Genomic DNA, 25328 nt, shown 5'->3' on the forward strand with positions numbered 1-25328 from the left:
AAATCGTCCCAAATTTGTGGAGTCTCCAGGACTATCTCACACATGCTAACAAATACAGTGTTCTTAGCCCACACCCAGTTTACCATGTTCTTCTCTGCTTTGGCTGTGCCGATCATTTTCTCCTGGGACTGTTAACTGGTGAAGTAAACGCAAAAGGTGCCAAGAACCTTCTGGTGTCTTTGGGAAGATGTTGGGAAAACCCCTCCGGTCACTGCCAGCTTCCATCTCCCATCATGGAGGATACACAGTGTATATTGCCAGTGTCACTCACACGGCCCATGTTACCATGATTCCTTCCTCAGCACACCAAAACCTCTTCATTTTCTCCCCTGATGTAGTGAGAATCTCTTTCTGTCTTCACATTAAGTATGATTCTTTTTCTTTGTATTTTTAACCCCCTTTTCCTTGGAGACTCCATTATGAGTCCATGGTGACTGAGCCAGAGGAAAATTTGACTAACTGAAATCATATTGAAAAACCGGCCCTCCTGTTTAACACTGAAGCTTTATTATCACACCAAGTTTCTGTGTGAGGACTTCTCTTCTCTGAGGATGAATTATTTTACAAAAGTTATTTTAAGTCTTTCATGCACACCCCTGCCTTCTCCCACACCCCTTAGGCCCACCTCGCCAGTCTTGTAGATATTCTAAAGTGAATACTTATGCTCTAGTTGAGAATCTTGCTATGGTTTTACACACAGGAGGTTTTCAGACTTTTTCTCTGAGAAGGAAGAGGAAGACTAGAAGGAAGAAGAAAGCATTATGAAATGAGAGTGTTAAGTTAGAATGTGATAGGAGGGGTTGAATTTGCATGGTAGTTATAGAAAGGAAGGGACAGATGGAAGAGGCTTGACGAAAGAATAAACAGATATATAATTAGTGGCCGGACTGGAGGAAGAGTCCCTGATGGTTGTCATGGATAATTCCAAGTTTTCTGGAAATTTCTGGGAAATTTGACTTGCTTGCACAGTAAAAATTAAAATTCTAGATTCTTAATGGAAAACTTCAGAATCCTATACTTCCAGCCCCCTACCCTGCCTTAAAACAACAGACTCCTTTAAATTCCTCATTGTCTACATTGGAGGCGCCCCTTCCTTGTTCTCTAAGCATCAGGCTTGTGTGTCATTTGCCATAACTTGTCTCCTCCCCTCATATGTGATGGTGACATGGGCATGCTAGTTCTCATGAACCCTTTGGTTAGTTGGACTCTCAGGGAAATTTACTGGTTTTGGCAGTATTGCCTGTTCTCAGCAAGAGATGGAAGGAAGACCCCTGGGATTCCTGTGGGACTAAAGACAGGTATGTTCTCAGCATTCAAATTTGCTTTGAACGAACATTCTTCACACCCCTTCATCAGGGACAGCTTAAGTGGTGTTGGAAACCAAAAAGTTGATTGGATTCTCCCCCAATGTATTGTTTAGGCTCCAGCCTATTAAAAATGTTTTAAGAGGTGTATTTGGCACATTTCTGAAATAACTTGAAATTTTAAGTAAATGAACAGGAACAAGGAGAGTTTTGGTCAATTTTCTGAGAGAGTGTTTAGCACCCCTGTTGGCCCTTCTTCTTCATCAGTGTCCTCATGCTGGCTACTGCTTGGAACTCTTTGCGGGGGACCTCACTGCATTGGGCTTCAGAACTCCTGTGGCTAAGTTTTCCTTTCTTAGACCCAGTATCAGACTGTTATGTTCCTAGAGGTCTGAAAATAATTGGTGTTTTAAAATAAGTATAATGATAGGTAGATAGATATATGTGGGTTATTAAGTACCTGGCATTGTGCTTTTCACATGGTATCTCATTCAATCCTTATACCAATCTTAGGAGACAAGGGTTATTGTCCATCTGAGAGGATTATAATATACATGTGAAGTAACAGGTTTTCAATTTCTTAATTCCCTAGAGTGATTTCTCATGAGGGTTTCAGGAATCAAGACAAGCTCTCAGAGGCTCTATCTCGGATAAAGTCTTCATCCCTGTGACACTTTATTCTCTTAAACTTGCTTTTTAATGAAGTAAGCTCTTTGCAAAGGTCTCTTTAGCAGAGAGAAACCACATGTCCTAGTTCAAGTTGTTCTTTGAAATCTCACAATCTGTATATATTTTTTTCATAATATGAGGGCAGGTGAGCTGTTTATCTTAAAAAAAAGTTGAAACTGTTTTTTAAAACCCAAATCCTTACCACCTCTCAGTAAAAGTTATTTAATCATATGGGTTGGGTGAAAAAGAATGAAGCAGAAGTGTGGTCTGTAAAAATATTTGCCATCTTCGTCTTTTCAGTTTCCTGATTCTGGGTAACTCTGGTTGTTTGTCAGATTTCTCTGTACCTGCACAAGCACAGAGCCCCTCTTACTCACAGGGCCCCAGCAAAGGGGTGACGTGGCTAAATATTGAAAGCAAGCACACCTGCAGTGATGTTAGCATGATTTTTTTTTGTCCAGTCCTTTCTCTGCCTTTTACAAACAGTATAATAAAATGCAAATAAGATGAACTTTTCCTTTCTTCTCAATCAAGAAGGAATCTTCAGACACACTTTTGTATGATTTAAAGTAAATGTGATTTTCAGATATTCAGTCTCATGGTATTGGCATTTCCTGTTGTATCTTTAATCCTAGAACAGTGGCTTTTAGGGGTAGAGGGGAATGGTCTCTGGTTAAAGCTGTTTCAGATTAAGGACACTTGATGGTGAAGTGATGAGGGCACAGAAGGAAGAAATTTGGATAGGATGAGCATGATATCCTTCCTCTTCTCTCTAAAGCAGATAGGCTTCATGAGGAAGAAACCTGAAGGTAGATGTTTCTTTACTTACTTTTTCCCTTTGGTGGATTTTGGCAGCTCTTCTCTGTCAGACAATACTAAAACCCCCTCCCCCCCTTTTTCTTCCCACCTAGTGAAAGGCAAAGAATGAGGTTTAAAGGAAATAGAACTATACTCTGTTCCTGGCTTGGTTGATCTGGGCAAGGTCCTTACCACTTAGGGCCCTCAAGGGATAGAGGGACTTATTCCTGCCACTATTCTGATAAGAGTTTGCAGAATGAATCGAAGTTTTCAAAGTACATTAATTGAATAATGAATTTTTAGGGAAAGTTTTTAACATATAAAGTATTATTTAAAAAGTTCAAGAGAAAGTTTTTTTTTAAACAAATATTAAAACTCAGTGCTGGTTATGTGGACTAGCCTGGATTTGAAAATTTCTTTTAAAATTCAATTATTTTTTTCCTCAGATTATAAAAATACTTAAGTGCAATGGAGAATAAGATCTTTTTCCTATCTCACCCTACCCCCATTGCACAGAGGTAGCAGAGAATAGCACCAAAATGGCAGTGATAAGCATGGTGGCTTGTTTGGGGTGTCAATAGGAAACTTGTAGTCTTACGCTCTCCACCCTATGATTACTCCATCAGGAAGCTCACTCTTATGTTTTTGCCTAGTCAGGCCTCCCTACCTCCTATCTTCTGGCTGGACTATGAGTTTTATGCCAGGTTGGAGCTTCACATCTCTTTGGATCATGTGAAAAGGAATCCCATGTAATTGACATTGAGCCTTTCTTCAGGTTCATTGAATTTATTGAGACCTGAGGGCTCCCTCATACAGGGGACTATCATGAGCAAATCTATTATGATCTCATCCTTGTGTTTCATGGTCACAGCTCACTGCTCATCACTCATTTCCTAAATTGCATCTTTCCCTTTACCCAACAAAACAAACTGGCTTACCATGTGATCATTCCTACAGCAAAGTCTACTGTCAGCTCTTTGATATTTTCATAGTTTCTAATCAGCTTTTCAGTGTCTTAAATAAGTCCCTCTCAACTCTGAGTGGACAGTCAGACATCCCCAGATATTTGAGTAAAAAATAACATGAAATGAACACAGAGGAAGCAAGGACAATGTAGGAAATAAAAAAGAAAAGACCAAAAATATTCTTAGATAAGAGAAGATAATAAATCCATGAACAAGAACAGGGTACACTAAAATGATTTTAAGAAAATAATAAGAGACTTATCTATAAAAATTATGACAACTAAAAGAAAAAATTAAAACAAAGGGTTTAATTGATAGAAAACTTGAGTAAATGTCACAAACTGAGTTGTGTCCTCCTGCCAAATTTAAATGTTGAAGCCTCAGGATATGTCTGTATTTGAAGATATGGCTTTAAAGAGTAATTAAGTTAAATGAGGCTCTTAGGATGTGCTCTAATTCAATATGACCGGTGTCCATATGAGATGAGATTAGAACACAGACATCATGGTGTGTGTGTATAGAGTGACAGCTCTGCGAAGTGGCAACTACAGGGTTGCCATCTGCAAGCCAGAGAGAGAGGTCTCAGAGGAAACCAACCCCACAGAAACTTGACCTTGGACATCCAGGCTCCAGAATTTTAAGGATAAGTTTCCACTGTTTGAATCACACATTCTGTGGCATTTTGTTATGGCAGCCCCAGCAAGCTAATATAGTAAATTTCCCAGAAAAAACAATAACAACAACAAAACCCAAATGAAGAATCCACATTAAGAAGATGGAAAGCAGGGGATAACAGAAGAGATTAGACAATTCAAGTGGTCAAGATCACAAAAAGATAAGAGACACATAGAACAAAAAAAAAAAGTATAAAAGAAATAATATAGGAAAATAAGACTAAAAAGTTCTGCCAAAGTTGGGTATTCACCCTTGCTGATGGCTGAGTAATATTCCATTGTATGAACCACATCTTCTTTACCCATTCATCTGTTGAAGGGCATCTTGGCTCTTTCTAAAGTTTGGCTATTGTGGACATTGCGTCTCTGAACATTGGGGTACCTATGACCTTTCTTTTCACTATATCTGTACATCTGTATCTTTAGGGTAAATACCCAGTAGTACAATTGCCCAATTGTAGCGTAGCTCTATGATGGGACTGGAGGAGATTATGCTGAGTGAAATAAGTCAAACAGAGAAAGCAAATTATCATATGGTTTCACTTATTGTGGAACATAAGGAGAAGGAAAGGAAAAGTGAATTGGAGAAATCAGAGGGGGAGATGAAACATGAGAGACTGTGGACTCAGAGAAACAAACTGAGGATTTTAGAGAGGAGAGGAGTAGGGGACAGGTGGCCCTGGTGGTGGGTATTAAGGAGGGCATGTAGCGGATGCAGCACTGGATGTTGTACATAAACAATGAATCTTGGAACACTACATCAAAAACTAATAATGTATTTTATGGTGACTAACATAACACAATTAAAAAAAAAAAAGTTCTGCCAAGTGCCTGAAATAACAATGAAAACAAACTACATATCAAATCATGTCATTGTGAAATTTCAGAATCCTGGGAATAAAGAGAAGATCTTAAAATCTACCAGAGAATATAAGAAAGAAAAAGAAAGGTCAAAAGGTAATCATATGTGCAATGAGACAGAAACCAGAAAGATGTTGGATTTCTCAAGAAGAGAATGTGTATGTGAATAATGGCAGATATCTTAGGAAACTTCAAGGGACTTTTCTGCAGATGTAAGAATGACTTATTTTTTGTTAAGCACCATTGTGGCTTAGTAAATTGTGGCACATTATTAAGCACCATTGTGGCTTAGTAGATTGTGGCATATTCTGCATCAATGCTCAACAAATGTTAAAAGAAAATAAGAGGATGGGCAAAATTTGATGTGTGACAGCAGGCTTTATTGGCACCAAAGAATTATATCATTGTTTTGCTCAGAAGATATTTGGATAACTGGATTGTGTTTTTTTTCTTTAAATTGAAGCATAATCAATATGCTGTGTTACATTAGTTTCAGGTGTATAATATAATGATTCAACAATTTAATAAATTTTTCAGTGTTCATCAAGATAAGTGTATTCTTACTTTCCTTTATTTATTTCTCACTCCATGGCCACTTCCTCTCTGGTAACCACCAGTTTGTTTTCAGTATTTGAGTCCATTTTTGTTTGTCTTTTTTTCTTTGTTCATCTGTTTTGTTTCTTAAATTCCACATATGAGGGGTATCTAGGTGACTCAGTGGGTAAAGCCTCTGCTTTCAGCTCAGGTCATGATCTCAGGGTCCTGGGATTGAGCCCCACGTCGGGCTCTCTGCTCAGCAGAGAGCCTCTTCTCCCTCTCTCTCTCTCTGCCTGCCTCTCTGCCTACTTGTAATCTCTGTCTGTCAAATAAATAAATAAAATCTAAAAAAAAATTTCCACATATGAGTGAAATCATATGGTATTTTTCTCTCTCTGACTTACTTCAATGCAACCCTTATTAATACCTTTTAGGTCCATCCATGTTGTTAATGAATGGCAAAATTCCATTTTTTTTATGGCTGAGTAATATTACATCACACACACACATACACACAACTTTATCCATTCATTTATTGATGGGCACTTGGGTTGCTTCCGTACCTTGTTTATTGTAAATAATGCTGCAGTAAACATAGGGGTGCATGCATCTTTTCAAATTTGTGTTTTTTCTTCTTTGGGTAAATGTCCCAGGAGTGAAATTTATGGATCATATGGTATTTCTATTTTTCATTTTTGAGAAAACTTTTTTTCCATAGTGGCTATATGAGTATACATTCCCACCCTCCAAGTACAAAGATTCCTTTTTCTCCACAACTTCTCTAACACTTGTTATTTCTCATCTTTTTGATTTTAGACATTCTGACAGATGTGATCTGATATCTTATTGTGGTCTTAATTTGCATTTCTCTGATGATGAATTATGCAGAACATCTTTTCATGGGCCTGTTGACCATCTGTATATCTTCTTTGGAAAAATGTATATTCAGGCCTTCTGCACATTTTATATTGGATTTTTTTGGGGGGGGGTTGTTGTACACATTATATATTTTGGATATTACCCCTACTCAGATATATGGTTTGCAAATATATTCTCCAATTGCATAGGTTATTTTTTCATTTTGTGTGGTTTTCTTTGCTGTCCAAATCCTTTTTATTTTGGTGTAGTCCCAACAGTTTATTTTTGCTTTTGTTTCCCTTGCCTGGGAAACAGGCATATCTACAAAAATGTTTCTATGGTTGATGTCAAATAAATTACTACTTATGTTTTCTTCTAGAAGTTTTATGGTTTCAGGTCTCACATATAGATCTTTAATCCATTTTGAGTTTATTTTTGTGTATGGTTTAAGATAGTGGTCTAGTTTCATTCTTTTGCATGTAGCTGTCTACTTTTTCTAGCACCATTTGTTGAAGAGACTGTGTATTCTTGCTTCCTTTGCTGTAGCTTGACCATGTAAATGTGGGTTTATTTCAGGACTTTCTATGTTCTATTAATCTGTGTCTATTTTTGTGCCAGTACCATACTATTTTGATTATTGCAGCTTTGTAATATATCTTGAAATCTGAGATTGTGATACCTCCAGCTTTGATATTCTTTTTCAAAATGCTTTGGCTATTTGGGGTCTTTGAAGTTTCCATAAAAATTTTAGGTTACTTGTTCTAGCTCTGTAAAAAATGCTGCTGATATTTTGATAGGAAATACATTAAATTTGTAGGTTGCTTTGGGTAGGATGGAAATTGCAACAGTATTTGTTTTCCCAGTCCATGAGCATGGAATATATCTCCATTTCTTTGTATCATCATCAGTTTCTTTCATCAGTGTCTTATAGTTTCCAGAGTATGTCTTTTACCTACTTGGTTAAGTTTATGCCTAGGTATTTATTATTATATTATTTTATAACTATTATATAATTGTAAATAGCATTGTTTTCTTAATTTCTCTTTCTGCTACTGCATTATCAGTGTATAGAAATGCAATGGATTTCTGTAATTGATTTTGTATTCTGTGGCCTTACTGAATCATTTATCAGTTCTAGTAGTTTTTGGTGGTCTTTCTAGGTCAATATATATGTATCTTATTCATTTTTAAATAGATGTATCATCTTTCATATAACTGATATCCCGTAATTTATTCAAGCATTTACTTATTGTTAGGTATTATATCAGGAGTTCCATAACATGTCCCTGAGGCCGCCTCTGGTTTCAGCTTCACTTGAAGTGGACGATTCCATGCAAATGCAGAAGCAGCCTAAGTTGATAGCATGTTGCTTCAAGTGTGTGCCCTGAGTTTCTTTGATATATATATTTTTTTCTTTCTGGAGCTTCGCTAATGGTCATGCTCCCATGTCCAACCTCAGTGGACAATTTTGTAAGTTATTCAGGTGGCAGAATCAAGGGCTTATTGCTCTCAGAGGTGATCAGATTCTACTCTTATGTTGGCTTTCAGTCTTCTTTTTCTCCCTGTTCCCTCATTTCTGTCTCTAGAATCACCTTCCAAATAAACTAGGGGCCCATAAGTCCTCTCAGATGACAAACACATAGATGATTTTTATTGTTATGAAAGAGTGCTCCTTGATTACTGGGTATTTACCTAAAGAATATGAAATTTATTACATTTATTGCAGTATTATTTACAATAGCCAAATTATGGAAGCAGCCAAAGTGTCCACCAATAGATGAATGGGTAGAGAAGATGTGATAGGTGAATGGATAATAAAAATAATGGAACATTATTCAACCATAAAAAAGAATGAAATCCTACCATTTGCAATACACAGATGGTTCTAAAGATAAAAAACTAAGCAAAATAAGCCAGTCAGAGAAAGACAAATACCACACTTCAATCATATGAGGAATTTAAGAAACAACAAATGAACAAAGGAAAGTAAAAAGAGACAAACAAAAAACCGAACTATTAACTACAGGGAACAAATAGGGTTTCCAGTGGGGAGGTGGGTGGAAGAATGGGTGAGATAGGTGAAGGAATTACTAGTACACTTATTTTGATGAGCACTGGGTAATATAGAATTGTTGAATATATTGTATACCTGAAGCTAGTACAACACTATGTTAACTACACTGGAATTAAAATTTAAAAATTAGCAAATTTCAATAATAATAATAATAATAATACAACCTAGTGCCTGGCCCCCCAAAAAAAGAAAACAAAAACAAAACAAAGAAATCCATGCTGCTTGAAAATTTCCTTAAAAAATTTTATATATCAGTGTTTTTCCAAATTCAAAGCATCGGATTGCCAAAATGAAACCTATTGTCAGATTATATTTCTAAAGACTTTAGCAGATCCCAGACCCATCAGCCATACTTGCATATATGCTAACCAGCAGGGGTATTATTACCCCATGAATTTTGCCACTCTAATGTAAACAGAATAATGTGTCACATTGCTATATTTTTCCTTTTGGTGACATTAGATGAATATTTTTACATCTTTTCATGTTCTTAGGTTTTTGTTTTTTTTTTAAATTTCAACCCCTGCAACAAAAATGAATTCCAGATAGATTAAAGCTATATTTGAGGAAACAGTAAAAATATTCAAAAATAACTTAGACAAGAGTTTGTTTAGCCATATGTGAGGGAAGATATACATAAAAATGGACAGATTTGACCACATTAAAATTGTCTTTTAAATTTTTGGTTGAATAAATGATACTGAGAGAATTTTTATTTTTAAAGATTTTACTTATTTATTTGACAGAGAAAGAGAGTGCTCACAAGCAGGCGGAGAGGCAGGCAGAGAGAGAGGGGAAGCAGGCTCCCCGTTGAGCAGACAGCTTGATGTGGGGCTTGATCCTGGGACCCTGAGACCAGGGCCTGAGCCTAAGACAGGGCTCAACCCACTGAGCCACCCAGGTACCCCGATACTGAGAGAATTTTATAAAAAAGAAAACTGCCCACAAGTGTCAAAAGACAAAATATGGATTGGCAAAAATAGCCACGAAACTTTTAACAGATACTACCAATTGATAGGAGAAAGTCAAAGTACCTTAGAGAAAAATAGCCCAAGAATAAAAACAGGGGAAGCACCATGATATCTTCCCTGCTATTAGCAATGTCTTTACAAGTTATTGTTTTTATTTCAAGTTTTTATTTAAATTTTAGGTAACATATAGTGTAATATTAGTTTCAGGAGTAGAATTAAGTGATTCATCACTTACATATAACACCCAGGGCTCATCCCAAGTGCTCTCCTTAATATCCATCACTCATTTACTCCATCCCCATCACCCTCTCCTCGAATAACCCTCAGTTTGTTCTCTGTAGTTAAGATTCTTTTTTACGGTTTACTTCTCTCCTTTCAACCTTCAACCCAGTGTTCATCTTTTTCTTTTTTTGGGGGGGGTACCAATTTCTCATGTTTATTCAATTTAAAATCTTACTCTTTTTCTGAGATAGTGTTTCTACTTTTATGAAAAATTGATCTTTTTAGCTTTATGAAGATCTTTTCTTGTTTTGAATTTTTTTCATTTATTTATTTTCAGCATAACAGTATCATTATTTTTTCACCACACCCAGTGCTCCATGCAATCCGTGCCCTCTATAATACCCACCACCTGGTACCCCGACCTCCCACCCCCCCGCCACTTCAAACCCCTCAGATTGTTTTTCAGAGTCCATAGTCTGTCATGATTCACCTCCCCTTCCAATTTACCCCAACCCCCTTCTAACTCCCCATGTCCTCCATGCTTTTTGTTATGCTCCACAAATAAGTGAAACCATATGATAATTGACTTTCTCTGCTTGACTTATTTAACTCAGCATAATCTCTTCCAGTCCCATCCATGTTGCTACAAAAGTTGGGTATTCATCCTTTCTGATGGAGGCATAATACTCCATAGTGTATATGGACCACATCTTCCTTATCCATTCATCCGTTGAAGGGCATCTTGGTTGTTTTGAATTTTTATTTAAATTCTAGTTAGTAAACAAATAGTGTAATACAGGTTTCAGGAGTGGAATTTCATGATTTATCACATACATATAATATCTAGTGCTCAGCACAAGTTAATCCCTCCTTAATCCCCATCACCCTTTTATCCCATTTCCCACCTACCTCCCCTCCAGCAACTCTCAGTTTTTTCTCTATAGTTCAGAGTCTCTTATGGTTTGCCTCCCTCTGTTTTTTCCCCTTCTATGGTCATCTGCTTTGTTTCTTAAATTCCACATTTGAGTGAAATCATATGGTATTTGTCTTTCTCTGACTGATTTGCTTTGTTTAGCATAATATACTCCAGCTCCATCCACATTGTTGCAAATGGCAAGATTTTATTATTTTGTATGGCTGATATATATATCAGCCATACAAAAGTGTGTGTGTGTGTGTGTGTGTATCTCACAACTTCTGTATCCATTCATTAGTCAATGGACAACTGGGCTCTTATAATTTGGCTACAGTAAATAATGCTGCTATAAATATTGGGGTTCCTGTGTGCCTTTCAATCAGTATTTTGTATCCTTTGGGTAAATACCTAATAGTGCAATTAGTGGGTTATAGAGTAGTTCTATTCTTAGCTTAAAAAAAAAGATTTTATTTATTTGAGAGAGAGAGAGTGCATATAGGAGCAGGGGAGAGGGGCAGAGGGAGAAGTAGAAATAGGCTCCCTGCTGAGCAGAGAGCCTGATGCAGGGCTTCATTCCAGGACCCTGGGATCATGACCTGAACCTAAGGCAGATGCTTAATGAACTGAGCCACCCATGCAACCTCCTCTGTGCTGTCTTCCAGAATTGCTGCACCATTTTGCATTTCCACCAATAGTGTGTGAAGGTTCCCCTTACTCTACATCTTCACCAACATCTATTGTTTCCTGTGTTGTTAATTTTAGACATTATGACAGGTGTGAAGTGATAGCTCATTGTAGTTTTGATTTGTATTCTCCTGATGATGAGTGATGTTGAGGATCTTTTCATATGTCTGTTTGCCATCTGGATGTCTTCTTTGGAAAAAGTCTATCCATATCTTTTGCCCACTTTTCAAGTGGATTATTCGTGTTTTGGATGTTGAGATTGTTAAGTTCTTTTTAGATTTGGGATATTAACCCTTTATCAGATATGTAATTTGCAGATATCTTCTCCCATTCTGTAGGTAGGTTTTGTTGATTATTTCCTTCACTGTACAGAAGTTTTTTTTTTTTTATCCTGATGAAGTCCTTATAGATCTTTTTGCTTCTTGCAGATGACATGATATATATGTAGAAAACCCCAGAGACTCCACCAAAAAACTCCACCAAAATATTGCGAGGACTGATACATGAATTCTGTGAATTTGCAGGATACTAAATAAGTGTAGAGAAATCTGTTGCATTTATATACACCAATAATGAAGCAGCAGAAAGGGAAATCATGGAATTGATCCCATTTACAATTGCACCAAAAATCATAAGATACCTAGGAATAAACCTATCCAGAGAGGTAAAACATCTGTACTCTGAAAATTGAAGAACACTTATGAAAGAAATTGAAGAGTTCAAAAAGAAACGGAAAAATATTCCATGTTCATGGATTGGAAGAACAAATATTGTTAAAATGTCTATGTGACCCAAAGCAATCTACTCATTTAATGCAATCTCTATCAAAACACCACCAGCATTTTTCAGAGCTAGAAGAAACAATCCTAAAATTTGTGTGGATCCACAAAAGACCCTGAATAGCCAAAGCGATCTTGGTGAGGGACGGGGCGAAGGAAGGCTGGAGGCATTACAATTCCAGACTTCAAACTATATTACAGAGCTGTAGTCATCAAGATGGTATGGCACTGGCACAGAAATAGACATGTAAATCAATATAATAGAATAGAAAACCCAGAAATGAACCCACACCTATATGGCCAACTAGTTTTCAACAGAGCAGGAAAGAAGATCCAATTTCCAAAGTCTGTTCAACAAGGTGCTGGGTAAACTGGATAGCAATATGCAAAAACCAGACCGCAATAAATAAAAATAAATTAAAAATGGATGAAAGACCTAAACGTAAAGCAGGAAGCCATCAAAATCCTAAAGGAGAACATGGGCAGCAAACCTCTTTGACCTAAGTCGTAGCAACTTCTTAAAAGAGAGGTCTCTGGAGGCAAGGGACCCAAGTTATTTTTAACTTTACACACACATACACAGGTCTGCAAGCTCAGAACCAATCTTTTAAAGAGAATTTTCCCAGACAGAACTCACTTTAGCTTGGGCAACACTTTGAAATTTGAAGTCCATACCTATGTAATACTATAGAAGGGAGAAATGATTTAACATTTTGTGTACCTACCACTGAGAATAATTTCCTTGTGTTAACTGGACTGCTATTCATATACCTAAATTCACTCAGCCTACATCATTCAATTGATTGCTCCCAATATATTGGATTAGGGAATTTCTAGACCTTATAAACCCACTTTATTGTGCATATAGTCTCCCCACCTGCCGAATAATACCAGCCACCAGGTAGAAATTCCAAGGTATCACCTTTCTGCACAATTTATTTCTTACCTTAAAATAATTAAAATTTTTAATTTATACAAATCATAAACTAGATATATTACAATACAGAGATGTCAGGTTGGTTAACATTTCTATTTCTTTTCTATTTAGTGCTCCATGGAGAAATAATATTTTTTTATTCTTGTTTGTACAGACTAAATACTAGGAATTATGGCTCTGCTCCCAAGTTGGTGAGTTATAGAGCCATAATTCTGCTTATACACAAATGAAGTGCTATTTGGGTTTTGAACATGAGTTCAATGGGGGAGATCTCATAAGATCTCAGATCCATGAGCTGTATCATGCCAGAGGATCTGTCCACATAGACTGATTCTAGGATTAAGATTTTAATAGGCCAGGTATGTAAAAAAGTTGGGGCCCATTTTCTCTTTCCATTGATTAATCACTTTTTGCCTGCAAGTATATTTATTTGAAGTGTAACTAAAGAGGGGGAAAAAGCCTCCCGATCAAGAGCTACTGTGGTTGCTGTTAAATTCCAGATAGAAAAATGGGTAGTGACATTAGCTTGTGACAAGCGACTTGAGACTATGTTTTTAGAGCCCAAGATAAACAAAAGGCGATTATAGTTAGCTAGATATTCAACAATTGGATTGATTTTATTGAATTTATTCCAAATTGCATAAACTCCTAGTTTTTTCTTAAATTTTTTATTTTTTATAATTATCCCCAGGGGTACAGGTCTGTGAATTGCCAGGTTTACACACTTCACAGCACTCACCAAAGCACATACCCTCCCCAATGTCCATAACCCCACCCCCCTTTTCCCAATCCTCCTCCCCCCAGCAACCCTCAGTTTGTTTTGTGAGATTATGAGTCACTTATGGTTTGTCTACCTCCCAATCCCATCTTGTTTCATTGATTCTTCTCCTACCCACTTAAGCCCCCATGTTGCATCATCACTTCTTCATATCAGGGAGATCATATGATAGTTGTCTTTCTCTGTTTGACTTATTTCGCTAAGCATGATACGCTCTAGTTCCATCCATGTTGTCGCAAATGGCAAGATTTCATTTCTTTTGATGGCTGCATAGTATTCCATTGTGTATATATACCACATCTTCTTTATCCATTCATCTGTTGATGGACATCTAGGTTCTTTCCATAGTTTGGCTATTGTGGACATTGCTGCTATAAACATTCGGGTGCACGTGCCCCTTTGGATCACTACGTTTGTATCTTTAGGGTAAATGCCCAATAGTGCAATTGCTGGGTCATAGGGCAGTTCTATTTTCAACATTTTGAGGAACCTCCATGCTGTTTTCCAGAGTGGTTGCACCAGCTTGCATTCCCACCAACAGTGTAGGAGGGTTCCCCTTTCTCCACATCCTCGCCAGCATCTGTCATTTCCTGACTTGTTGAATTTAGCCATTCTGACTGGTGTGAGGTGATATCTCATTGTGGTTTTGAATTGTATTTCCCTGATGCCGAGTGATATGGAGCACTTTTTCATGTGTCTGTTGGCCATCTGGATGTCTTCTTTGCAGAAATGTCTGTTCATGTCCTCTGCCCATTTCTTGATTGGATTATTTGTTCTTTGGGTGTTGAGTTTGCTAAGTTCTTTATAGATTTTGGACCCTAGTCCCTTATCTGATATGTCGATAAACTCCTAGTTTTGAGGATATTTTTCAGTAGTTTAGGTTCAAACTGAAATTCCTTAAAAAGAATTAATGCAAATTTAAAAAGAGAAATGAAATTTTTCTCTAGGTGTGTCTACATAATTTATTTCATATTCAGAGCATGAGGTTTTATTTATATTGCCCATGGCTGGTCATAGGAGTCATAGTTTACATAGATTTAGTGCATTGTGTTGTTAGTAGGTGATTACCTCTGAAGTCTAGAGGGGTATTTTTATGGTCCTTACATGAAAGACCACAGCACAGGTTTATCTGTGAGGCAGTTATGGGAGGGCTATAAAGTGATCTCAGTTGACTACTGTGCCTTCCATTGACGCCAAGAGCATTTCATAGTTCAGTGTTTGGTTTATTTTTAGATTTTAAAGGTACAGTTGATAAGCTTGGGAGCATTAATCTCTGACTCACAGATTTATTGTTAACCCTTATCATTTGTTTTGAATAATAACTATGGGAAGGCAAAACTTTTCCCCTGTTCTGAGTGATCTTTTGACTTTGAAAAAGTGGTCATTAAATATTTCACTCACATGCTGTGAAATTAGAGGGCTTTAGTAATTAATTTAAAAAGAAAATGTGGATAATCCCACCCCCTTCTCCCAAACCCCCTCCCCCCAGCAACCCTCAAAAAAAAAAAAAAAAAAGAAAATGTGGAAAAAAAAAAGAAAATGTGTTTGGGGACAAGAGCAGGGGATGTGAAATCCTACAGTATAAGTGCAATTTACTATATTTATATATATTCTTTAATTCTTTGTGTATACATATATATATAAACCATATGAAGGCTATCTTTCAGTTATAATCTTAAGAAGGTACTTCAATGGTGGAACCCTTGCTTAACAAATATTAGATTACGATTCAAAATGTCAAAGTTCCTAGTATTTGGCTTTCATTCTGTAAGGCAGTTTCTATCTTTCTGCATCCACATGTATCCTGTATCTTTTCAATCGGGGTTTGAAAGATTGTTCAGTAATAACTCAGCATGCCCACTCTTCCATCCCATTTCATTAAGTGAAGAACCAACTAAGATACTTGAGGAAGAGAACCATGGGGTGGGAATCCAAAGGGAGTTCCTATTTCTGGTCTTACAAAATGATTTGTATGACCTCAAGTAAGTCATTTAGCTTCTGAGCCAGATGAAAGAAGGAAATAATGTTGGCTCCTGGGAAATGCTTGAATTTCTTTGATGGTCACAGAGGAAATGTTCCATATAAAAATAGGTTACAATATTTGTCTTCTCAAGAATTTGATATGGCTAGTCTCTTGTGAAATAAATGGCTAGATAGTCATCAGTTCAAAATGATCTCCCTGAGGTATTTACACTTTCTTTTGAAGTTTCACAGCCATTTCTAAGACACAAGATAATAAGATTTAACACCATTACCACTGAGAAAAGCTCTAGGCCTGGGGGAGGAAGGAAACCGCATAATGGGCTGTGCACCTTATTTTGCAGGGGTAAGGACAGGAAAATGTAATAGTTGTTACACTGTGGTTGTAATAGTTTCTCTATTTAAGAGAGTAGAGGCCTTAGTGTGTCATACCAATTACTAGTACATATCAGTTAATCCCTGATTAACCCAGCAATGACTTCTGGTAACAAATAATGCTGACCACACAACATGGAAGGTTAGATAATTAGACTTACATAATAACTCTTTCATAAAGTCCATCAATTTGAATATCACTCAAAACTGACTGGTTTTTATCTTGGTAAAAGGTTATTTCAATATTATATACCCTAGGTTGTTTCCTTAATGTATCTTAGCTTTCTATGAGAGAAATTGTTTATATAGTATTTCCCATATTCCTCCTCCCCATATCCAAAAACTTTCTAAAGAAATAAATAAAAGATGTGAGAAAGAAACAGAAATTCTGTATGATAGAAATACAAAATCGCTCTTACTTATTGAGTGTTTATTGTGTGATAGTCTCTGTAAAACATTTTACTTGCATTATTTCATGTAAGCCACACAGTAAATATATGAAGTATTTACTATTGTTGTGTTCCTGGTCTGTAGGTGAAGAAATTGGCTTAGAGAGGTTAATTAACTTACACAACATTATGCACATGGGAAGTGGCAGAACAGGCTTGAAACTCAGCACATTAGAAACTTACTATGGTTGTGGATCACATCTTTATGCAGTGAGCATCTACTAAGAACTATACAAACTAGTAGCTTATAAATAATGATTAAAGGACCAAGTCTATCATTTTGTTCTTACTGAGCCAGGTTTTCACAGGACCTTGATTCCCAAAGGTCTTGGCCCAAGGTGGGCTGAGTAAGCTAATGTAGGTAGCCATCAGATCATAGCTATCCCTTCTCACATTTTGGCTGGAGAAGTGCTGAAAAAATGTGGCCTGATCAGCTATGGCCTGGAACCCTCAGAGGGTGTGTGATGGTCATTTCTCTCTTGGAGCTCAGGCTACCCTTTGTTTTTGAGATGACTTCCTGGGAAGGTCTTCTGCTATTAACGTTAGACACCTTCAAGAGCAAGTCACCCATTTATAATCTTAAGCCTGGATGTTGAAGATGATAGGAAAGACTGTGTATTGTTTGGTATTCTAAATTATGCTCCCAAGAGCTCCTGAGAGGGCAGGTTCTGAACCTCTCTCCTGCCTCAACCCCTACAACAACTCTTCCTTCTATCTAGTGTCTGCTTTGGGATTGAGTGTGAGATTTCATATGCATAATCCATTTCCTGGTCAAAGTACATTTGTAGTCACTAGTGTGGTGTCGAGGCAGATACATTATTCCATCAGGGAAAGGAAACCGTCTCGGACCCAAGGAATGCATTTATTATTGCATCCTTTCAAGCGTACTTAAAAGATTCACATGAAGGATACTTTTAATAAGATATGAAGATATGGTGCTTTTGTACCTGACAGATCTGAATCAATATCCCTGTTAACATAAATCTAAGAAAGATTCAAAGATAAGAAATCTAGAATGATTTTTTAAAAATTCCTTTAGTGGAAAGGAAATCCTTTCTTAAATTGGTGTAAATGGAAAAAACTTTGGCTCTTATTCCGGAAACAGAATCATGTATGGAAAACCCCCAATTAAAAGGTCACTTTTAACTGAAACTGAAAGAAACAAGTTCAGAGTTTAAAACCAAAGAAAGAAGGATAAGCTAATATTCTTTAAGCTGAAAAGAAATGTGATACTTTTATAAAGTGTTACCTTTGGGAAAGTTATGAAGTTATGAAGTCATTTGTTGTTTTTTCTTGATCCAAATTATTTGATAATACAGAAAGCAAAACTAAATATTTCTAAAGAACCTTGAGGACAATGATTCTAGCCTTACACAAAGGGAATCCTCTTTTCTTTTTGATGTTCCTTTAAGGGGACTTTTTATTGTTGAAGGAAATGTCTCATTAACATTTTACATAAAGTTCCCTTGAGAGTGGGTCTTAGTGGTGAGGATTCTGTCGTATTAATGTTGCCTGTGATCATTTTTTTCAGTAATTTATCCATAGGGATTATATCATCTTTTGAGTTCACAGAATGCCTGGGCAGATGATTTGCATGTAGTTGAAAGGTAGTTGCATTCTTAGAGTTGTCTTAGTGACAAAAGGTAGTTTTCTGGGTTCTCTTCTGGTGAGAATGGAGTTTGGAGGTTTGCTTACCGAATGGAGTAGTCCTCCTATTAGACTTGTCTTCTGGCACTTGCACCCTTACATCCTTTGTAAATTCTACCCAATAATGCTGCAGGTGGAAGCTGGGGAACTATGTTTCTAGGGCTCTTTTGGTAGCGGGGTTCTAGGATGGTGGAGCTCTGCCACTGAGATGCTTTCACATCAGGTTGCAAAAGTGGAAGAGGGGGCAAACATTTTTTTTCCTTGTCCTCTGGCAGTGGCGGTGAGCTGATGAGTAGGCTTGCCAGATGTCCAGATGAACATGGTTTACATTTCACCCATGTTGGAGCTGTGAGGAGCTGAGAAGCTACTTCATGGATTTGGGGGACATGGCTCCTCTCTTTCTGTGGCCACAAACCTGAAACTTAAGCAGCAACTCCTGACTTTTGCTCCTCTTGTCTCGTCTTTCCAATAGTTTTATAGGCACCCATTTGAATTGAGTTATATTGAATCCATGTCTGGTTAAAATATAGATAGCATAGTTTCTGATTTCCTGGCTGAATCCTGACTAACATGGGGGATTTTTCTCAACATTTACATTTTTTTCCAGTGAAGAAAGCTTTTGTTTCTTGTTGCTGGAGTCCACTAAACTTTGGAAGAGAAATCTTTATATGGGCCCCATCTTTAGCAAGGCCATGAAATTTGGTTTCATTTTATGTTTTAAGGTCCATTCGGGGGGCTGCCTGGATGGCTCAGTGGGTTAATCCTCTGCCTTCAGCTCCAGTTGTGGTCCCAGGGTCCTGGGATCGGGCCCCACATCAGGCTCTCTGCTCAGCAGGGAGCCTGCTTCCTCCTCTCTCTCTGCCTACCTCTCTGCCTACTTGTGATCTCTGTTTGTCAAATAAATAAATAAAATCTTAAAAAATAAATAAATAAAAATAAAGGTCCCTTAGGGGACAATGCAACTCTTTTATAATGATGACATATGGTTAATGAAATCTCTTTCTAGCTGAATTTATAAATCCAGCTTATACATGTATTTACTGTAAGGAATTAAGAAGGCTATATATACTATTGCAGGTATAAAACACATATTTAACAACTAAGAAAGAAAGTTTGTTATATCATTCGTGTAGTTCCCTTTTCAGTTGTGTGTTTATTGTAAACAATAAATAGGAAAAATCAAACATATCATCTGGTACCATCACTAATTAGTAATGACTTTCCGAACCCGACTCAATGATAACATCTTCCATTCTTATTTACAGCTTGTGGTTTCAGGGTAGAGAGTACAAGGTTGGCAGAGGTGAGAGTATCCTAGGACTTTGTTATGGTTGGCATGGGGAACTTGTCCAGAGGGGCCCTGGATCAGAAAATTTTTCCCACCCAAAGCCCCAACCTGCAATGAGGATTCTAGGAGTTTTTCACATCAGCCTCTTGACTTTGGCTCATGATGGGTCTCTCTTAAACTCTTTATAGATCCTGTTATTGCAGACAAAGAATGAATGCCAGCCTGGTCTTATTGCAGGTTGGGAAGGGAGGGTCTTTTGTCTTCCTCCCAGAGGAAGTATGTATATAGGGAGTCATAGAGAATGGTCCCTAGAGTACAGCTGAGCAATTTTTAGTGCTACATCTCAATTTCCAGGTAAGTTCCCAGGTGGCTGGAGAGAGAGGTGGAAGTAAGGTAACGCTGAGCACGATTATTGATGGGTGTGTAATTTACATAAGTTAGTGTCCATAAAAAAAGTGTCCCAGAGGAACACTGCATGAATGATACTACATATTTCTTTCAACTTGGAAAACTATGGATTGATAAGGAATGGTTGGATGTAGAAGGAAGACAATTTCATTAAGGGGCCAAAGACCCAAGTTCTGGCTCCTACTTCATCTCAGAGAGACCTGAGGAAGTTAATATTCCTCTGACTCTGGGGGTTCCATGAATCAAGTGATTTGGTGGCGGGGGGCTAAACAAATGACCTCTGAGGCTTAATCTGGTTTAAGATCTACAGTTCTGTGATGTCATAAACAAGGTCTGGTATTTCATTCCTTGTTTTGTTACCTTATACTAAGTGTATTAATATATATATATATATATATATATATATATATATACACACACACACATACAGTGCTTAGAAGAAGGCCTGGCACATAAGAAGAGCCATATAATTTTTTGCTAAATAAATAATCTCTTTGCTGATTTAGGCAACTCAAGAGATAAACTCTGCCTCATTTTCATATGACCCAAATGAGGTTTTGGCAATTTTCAGACTTTTGGTTAAAGGCATGAGGTCAATGCTCTTATAAGAAGAGAAAAAAAACACCAGCTCTCTCTGCCACCTGAGGATACAGGGGGAAGGAAGCCCTCTGCAATCCAGGAAAAAGTCCCTCACCAAAATCTGATCAGACCAGCATCCTGATGTAGAACTTCCCAGGCTCCAGAACTGTGAGAATAAATGTCTATTGTTTAAGTCACCCATTTATTGCAGGTTGGGAAAGGGAGGGTCATTTTTTGTTAGAGCAGCCTGAACAGCTGAGGTCACCTGGTAATTGATATATTTACTGTAGACTCCAAGGACTCCATGACCACGAAGCCTTCACCACTCTGACAATCATTCTCCATCCCATCTGACTGGATTTCTTTTCCTCTATTTGATTAGATTTCTACCTCCACTGCCTTGCTTTCCAATTCACTCATTAGCTAATAGAACAAGAATTTTGTCTTATCTGATTGCCAAGACCTCATACATTGCCTAACTCTTGAAGTTTCCTTCACTCTAAACTACTAGAGAATGGTCACATTTTCTGAAATCTCAATGGTGATGTCCCCCTGTACTCAACTGCCTCCTGCATTTCTGATGTCTCTGCCTGCTGGACTGGATCTACTTACTTTTTAGTGCTTATGGGGCCATACTGAGCCATTTTCCTTTGCTCACTAACCAACTGTCTCTAACTTAATCTCTCTTAATCTGCCCCATGTTTCTTCTTTATCACTTCCAGCCTTTATTTTTTATGGCCCAATACTCCTGGTTCCAAATGCTCAGTCTACAAGGAAACACAGGTAAACAAACTAAAACACAGAAAACACTCACCTGTTTCTATCATGACTATCTTACTGGCCTTAATTTTAAAAAAATTTTTTCCAACACAGAAAAATATGCTATGAATTTTCAATAGGTGTGATATAATAATGATAATGACAATGATAAATAGCCATGAGATAAATAGATGATCATGCATGGGTACTTTATTAGTCCCTGGTATTATGCTATTTTATGTACATTAACTTACTTAGTTCTTAGGTTTTATTACCCCAACTTACAACTGAGGAAACTGAGCCTTGGAGGAGTCCAAGGAGGCCCCCAAATTTCCTTACCTAATACCTGGTGGAACTGGCTTCGCATCTAGATCTAGCTTCAGGGCCACAGTTCTTTACTACTAGCCACATAGGCTCTGTTTCACGTCTAAAGACTTGATGATGAAATTATGACATAGTCTTGCTTTGCTGTAACTGTTTACTGCTAGAAAAAGCTTAACATAATATTGTTTAACATACCTGTTAACTCCAAGAATCTAAAATCCCAATATTCATTCTGACAATGTGAGCCAGCAGTAGTTAGCCTTTTGACATCCATAAAAAATAAAATATTTGACATGTGCACTTATTTGATAAAATCTAAAGTATATTGATATGCATCAAATTTTAATCTTTACAGTTCTCTGAACTGAAAATTTTAAAAAATATATGACATATGTCTCTGCTTTTACAGAACAGCATGAAGAAATTCTAAACTTTTTTTGATGATTCAGAATCCCTACAGTGAACATCATCTACTGTGATATAGTGATATCTTTGTGACTTTTAATGCATGAGATCAGTGTATCCCCACACTAAATAGCCCCACACTATTATTTTTAAAGTTATGTCATCTACTTTGATCTATTTTTTGTTTCCATGGCTCTTGCACCTCTTGTTTTTAGTATGCTTGCCTTTTGCTATACCTTTCCAATTTTCTTTTAATCTACTAAAGATTGTAAAAGTAGTAATACTCATTTATTTAATCTGTAAGTAAAGTAAGAGTAAATGGGCTCATAAAGGTATTTCAATGTGGTTTTGATTCGAATCTCCCTGATTGCTAATGATGATGAACCTTTTTTCATGTGCCTGTTAAACATTTGTATGTCTTATTTGGAGAAGTGTATGTTCATGTCTTCTGTCTATTTTTTCTTTCCTTTTGTCTATTTTTGGATGTGATTAGCTCTTTTGAGTGTATTGAGTTTGGCGAGTTCTTTATAGATCTTGGATATCAGTCCTTTGTAGTGTCAGTTGTGAATATCTTCTCCCATTCCATGGGTTGCCTCTTTGTTTTATTGACTGTTTCCTTTGCTGTGCAGAAGCTTTTGCTGTTGATGAAGTCCCAAAAGTTCATTTTCACTTTTGTTTCCTTTGCCTTTGGAGACATATCTTGAAGAAGTTGTTGTGGCTGATGTTGAAGAGGTTACTGTCTATATTCTCTTCTAGGATTTTGATAGACTCTTGCCTCATGTTAAAGTCTTTTATCCATTTTGAGTTTATCTTTTTTTTAAATTTAATTTCCTTTAAGTGTAACAGATTTCATTGTTTATACACCACACCCAGTGCTCCATGCAATACGTGCCCTCTATAATACCCACTACCAGGCTCCCCTAACCTCCCATCCCCCTCCCTTTCAAAACCCTCAGATTGTTTTTCAGAGTCCATATCTTTGTGTATGGTGTAAGAGAATGGTCGAATTTTATTCTTATACATAGGGCTGTCCAATTTTCCCGGCACCATTTATTGAAGAGACTGCCTTTTTCCAATGAATATTTTTTCCTGATTTGTTGAAGATTATTTGACCACAGAGTTCAGGGTCCATATCTGGGCTCTCTACTCTGTTCCACTGGTCTATGTGTGTGTTTTTATGCCAGTACCATGCTGTCTTGGTGATCACTGCTTTGTATGAAAGCTTGAAATCAGGCAACGTGATGCCGCAATTTTGTTTTCTTTTTCAACATTTCCTTAGCAATTCAGCATCTATTATGACTCCATACAAATTTTAGGATTGTTTGTTCCAGCTCTTTGAAAAATGCTGGTGGAATTTTGATTGGAATGCATTGAAAGTATAGATGGGTCTAGTCAGTATAGACATTTTAACAATGTTTATTCTTTGATCCATGAGCATGGAATGGTCTTCCATCTTTTTGTGTCTTCTTCAATTTCTTTGAAGTACAGATCCTTTACCTCTTTGGTTAGGTTTATTCCCAGGTATCTTATGGTTCTTGGTGCTATAGTAAATGGAATCGATTCTCTAATTCCCCTTTCTATATTTTCATGGTGGATAACCTTTTTAATATACTGTTGGATCTTATTAGCTAGGATCTTGTTGAGAATCTTTAACATCCATATTAATCAGGAATATTGGTCTGAAATTCTCCTTTTTGGTGGGTCTTTGCCTGGTTTGGGGATCAGGGTAATGCTGGCTTCATAAGAAGAGTCTGAAAGTTTGCCTTCTGTTTTTTATTTTTATTTATTTATTTATTTATTTATTTATTTTTAATTTTTTATTTTTTATAAACATATATTTTTATCCCCAGGGGTACAGGTCTGTGAATCACCAGGTTTACACACTTCACAGCTTTAGGAGAATAGGTATTACTTCTTCTTTGAATATTTGGTAAAATTCCCCAGGGAATCCATCAGGTCCTGGGCTCTTGTTTTTTTGGGAGGTTTTTGATCACTGATTCAATCTCGTTACTAGATATTGTTCTATTCAGGTTGTCAATTTCTTCCTGATTCAGTTTTGGAAGTTTATAGGTTTCCAGGAATGCATCCATTTCATCTAGGTTGCTTAACCTATTTGCATATAACTGTTGATAATAATTTCTGATGATCGTTTCTATTTTCTTGGTGTTGGTTGTCATCTCTCCCTTTTCATTCATAATTTTATTAATTTGGGTCCTTTTTCTTTTCTTTTGGATTAGTTTAGCCAATGGTTTATTGATCTTATTGATTCTTCCAAAAAACCAGCTTCTAGTTTTGTTGATGTGTTCTAGTGTATCTCTAGTTTCTATCTCATTGATCTCTGCTCTAATCTTGATTATTTCCCTTCTTGTGTGTGAGGTTGGCTTAATTTGTTGCTGATTCTCCAGTTCTTTAAGGTGTAAAGATAGCTGGTGTATTCTGGATTTTTCAGTTTTTTTTTTTTTGAGGGAGGCTTGGATGGCTATGTACTTCCCTCTTATGACTGCCTTTGTTGTATCCCATAGGTTTGGGACCAAAATGTCTTCATTCTTTTTGGTTTCCATGAAGTGTTTAAGTTTTTCTTTGATTTCCTGATTGATCCAAACATTCTTAATCAAGGTGGTCTTCAGTTTCCAAGTGTTTGAATTCCTTCCTAACTTTTTCCTGTGGTTGAGTTGCAGTTACAAAGCACTGTGGTCTGAGAATATGTAGGGAATAGTCTCAGTCTTTTGGTATTGGATGAGCCCTGATTTGTGACCCAGTGTGTGGTCTATTCTGGAGAAAGTTCCATGTGCACTCAAGAATGAGTGCTTGCTAGTATTTTATTTACCATTATAGTCTAGTAAGAATCTTTTTCTGTGGGATATTTATTTATTTATTTATTTGACAGACAGAGATCACAAGTAGGCAGAGAGGCAGGCAGAGAGAGAGGAAGGAAAGCAGGCCTCTCACTGAGCAGAGAGTCCAGTGCAGACCCTATCCAAGGACGCTGAGACCATGACCTGAGCCAAGGGCAGAGGCTTTATCCCACTGAGTGACCCAGATGTTCCTTTCTCTCTCTCTCTCTCTTTTTAAACAAAAAAGAAATAT

General features: G+C 37.1%; 1 protein-coding gene across 1 annotated transcript in view; it reads left to right on the top strand.

The window, feature by feature from the left end:
• Positions 1-1254: 1254 nt before the first annotated feature.
• The window catches only part of ZPLD1 (zona pellucida like domain containing 1), a 392412-nt gene continuing 368338 nt past the window's right edge, over positions 1255-25328 (top strand). Inside the window, exon 1 of the mRNA XM_082696335.1 lies at positions 1255-1298. The gene's annotated coding sequence lies outside the window, so the exon portion shown is untranslated. The remainder of the gene's footprint in view (positions 1299-25328) is intronic.

Source organism: Mustela nivalis, assembly GCF_964662115.1.
Source record: "Mustela nivalis genome assembly, chromosome: 1".
Classification (NCBI taxonomy): Eukaryota; Metazoa; Chordata; class Mammalia; order Carnivora; family Mustelidae; genus Mustela; species Mustela nivalis.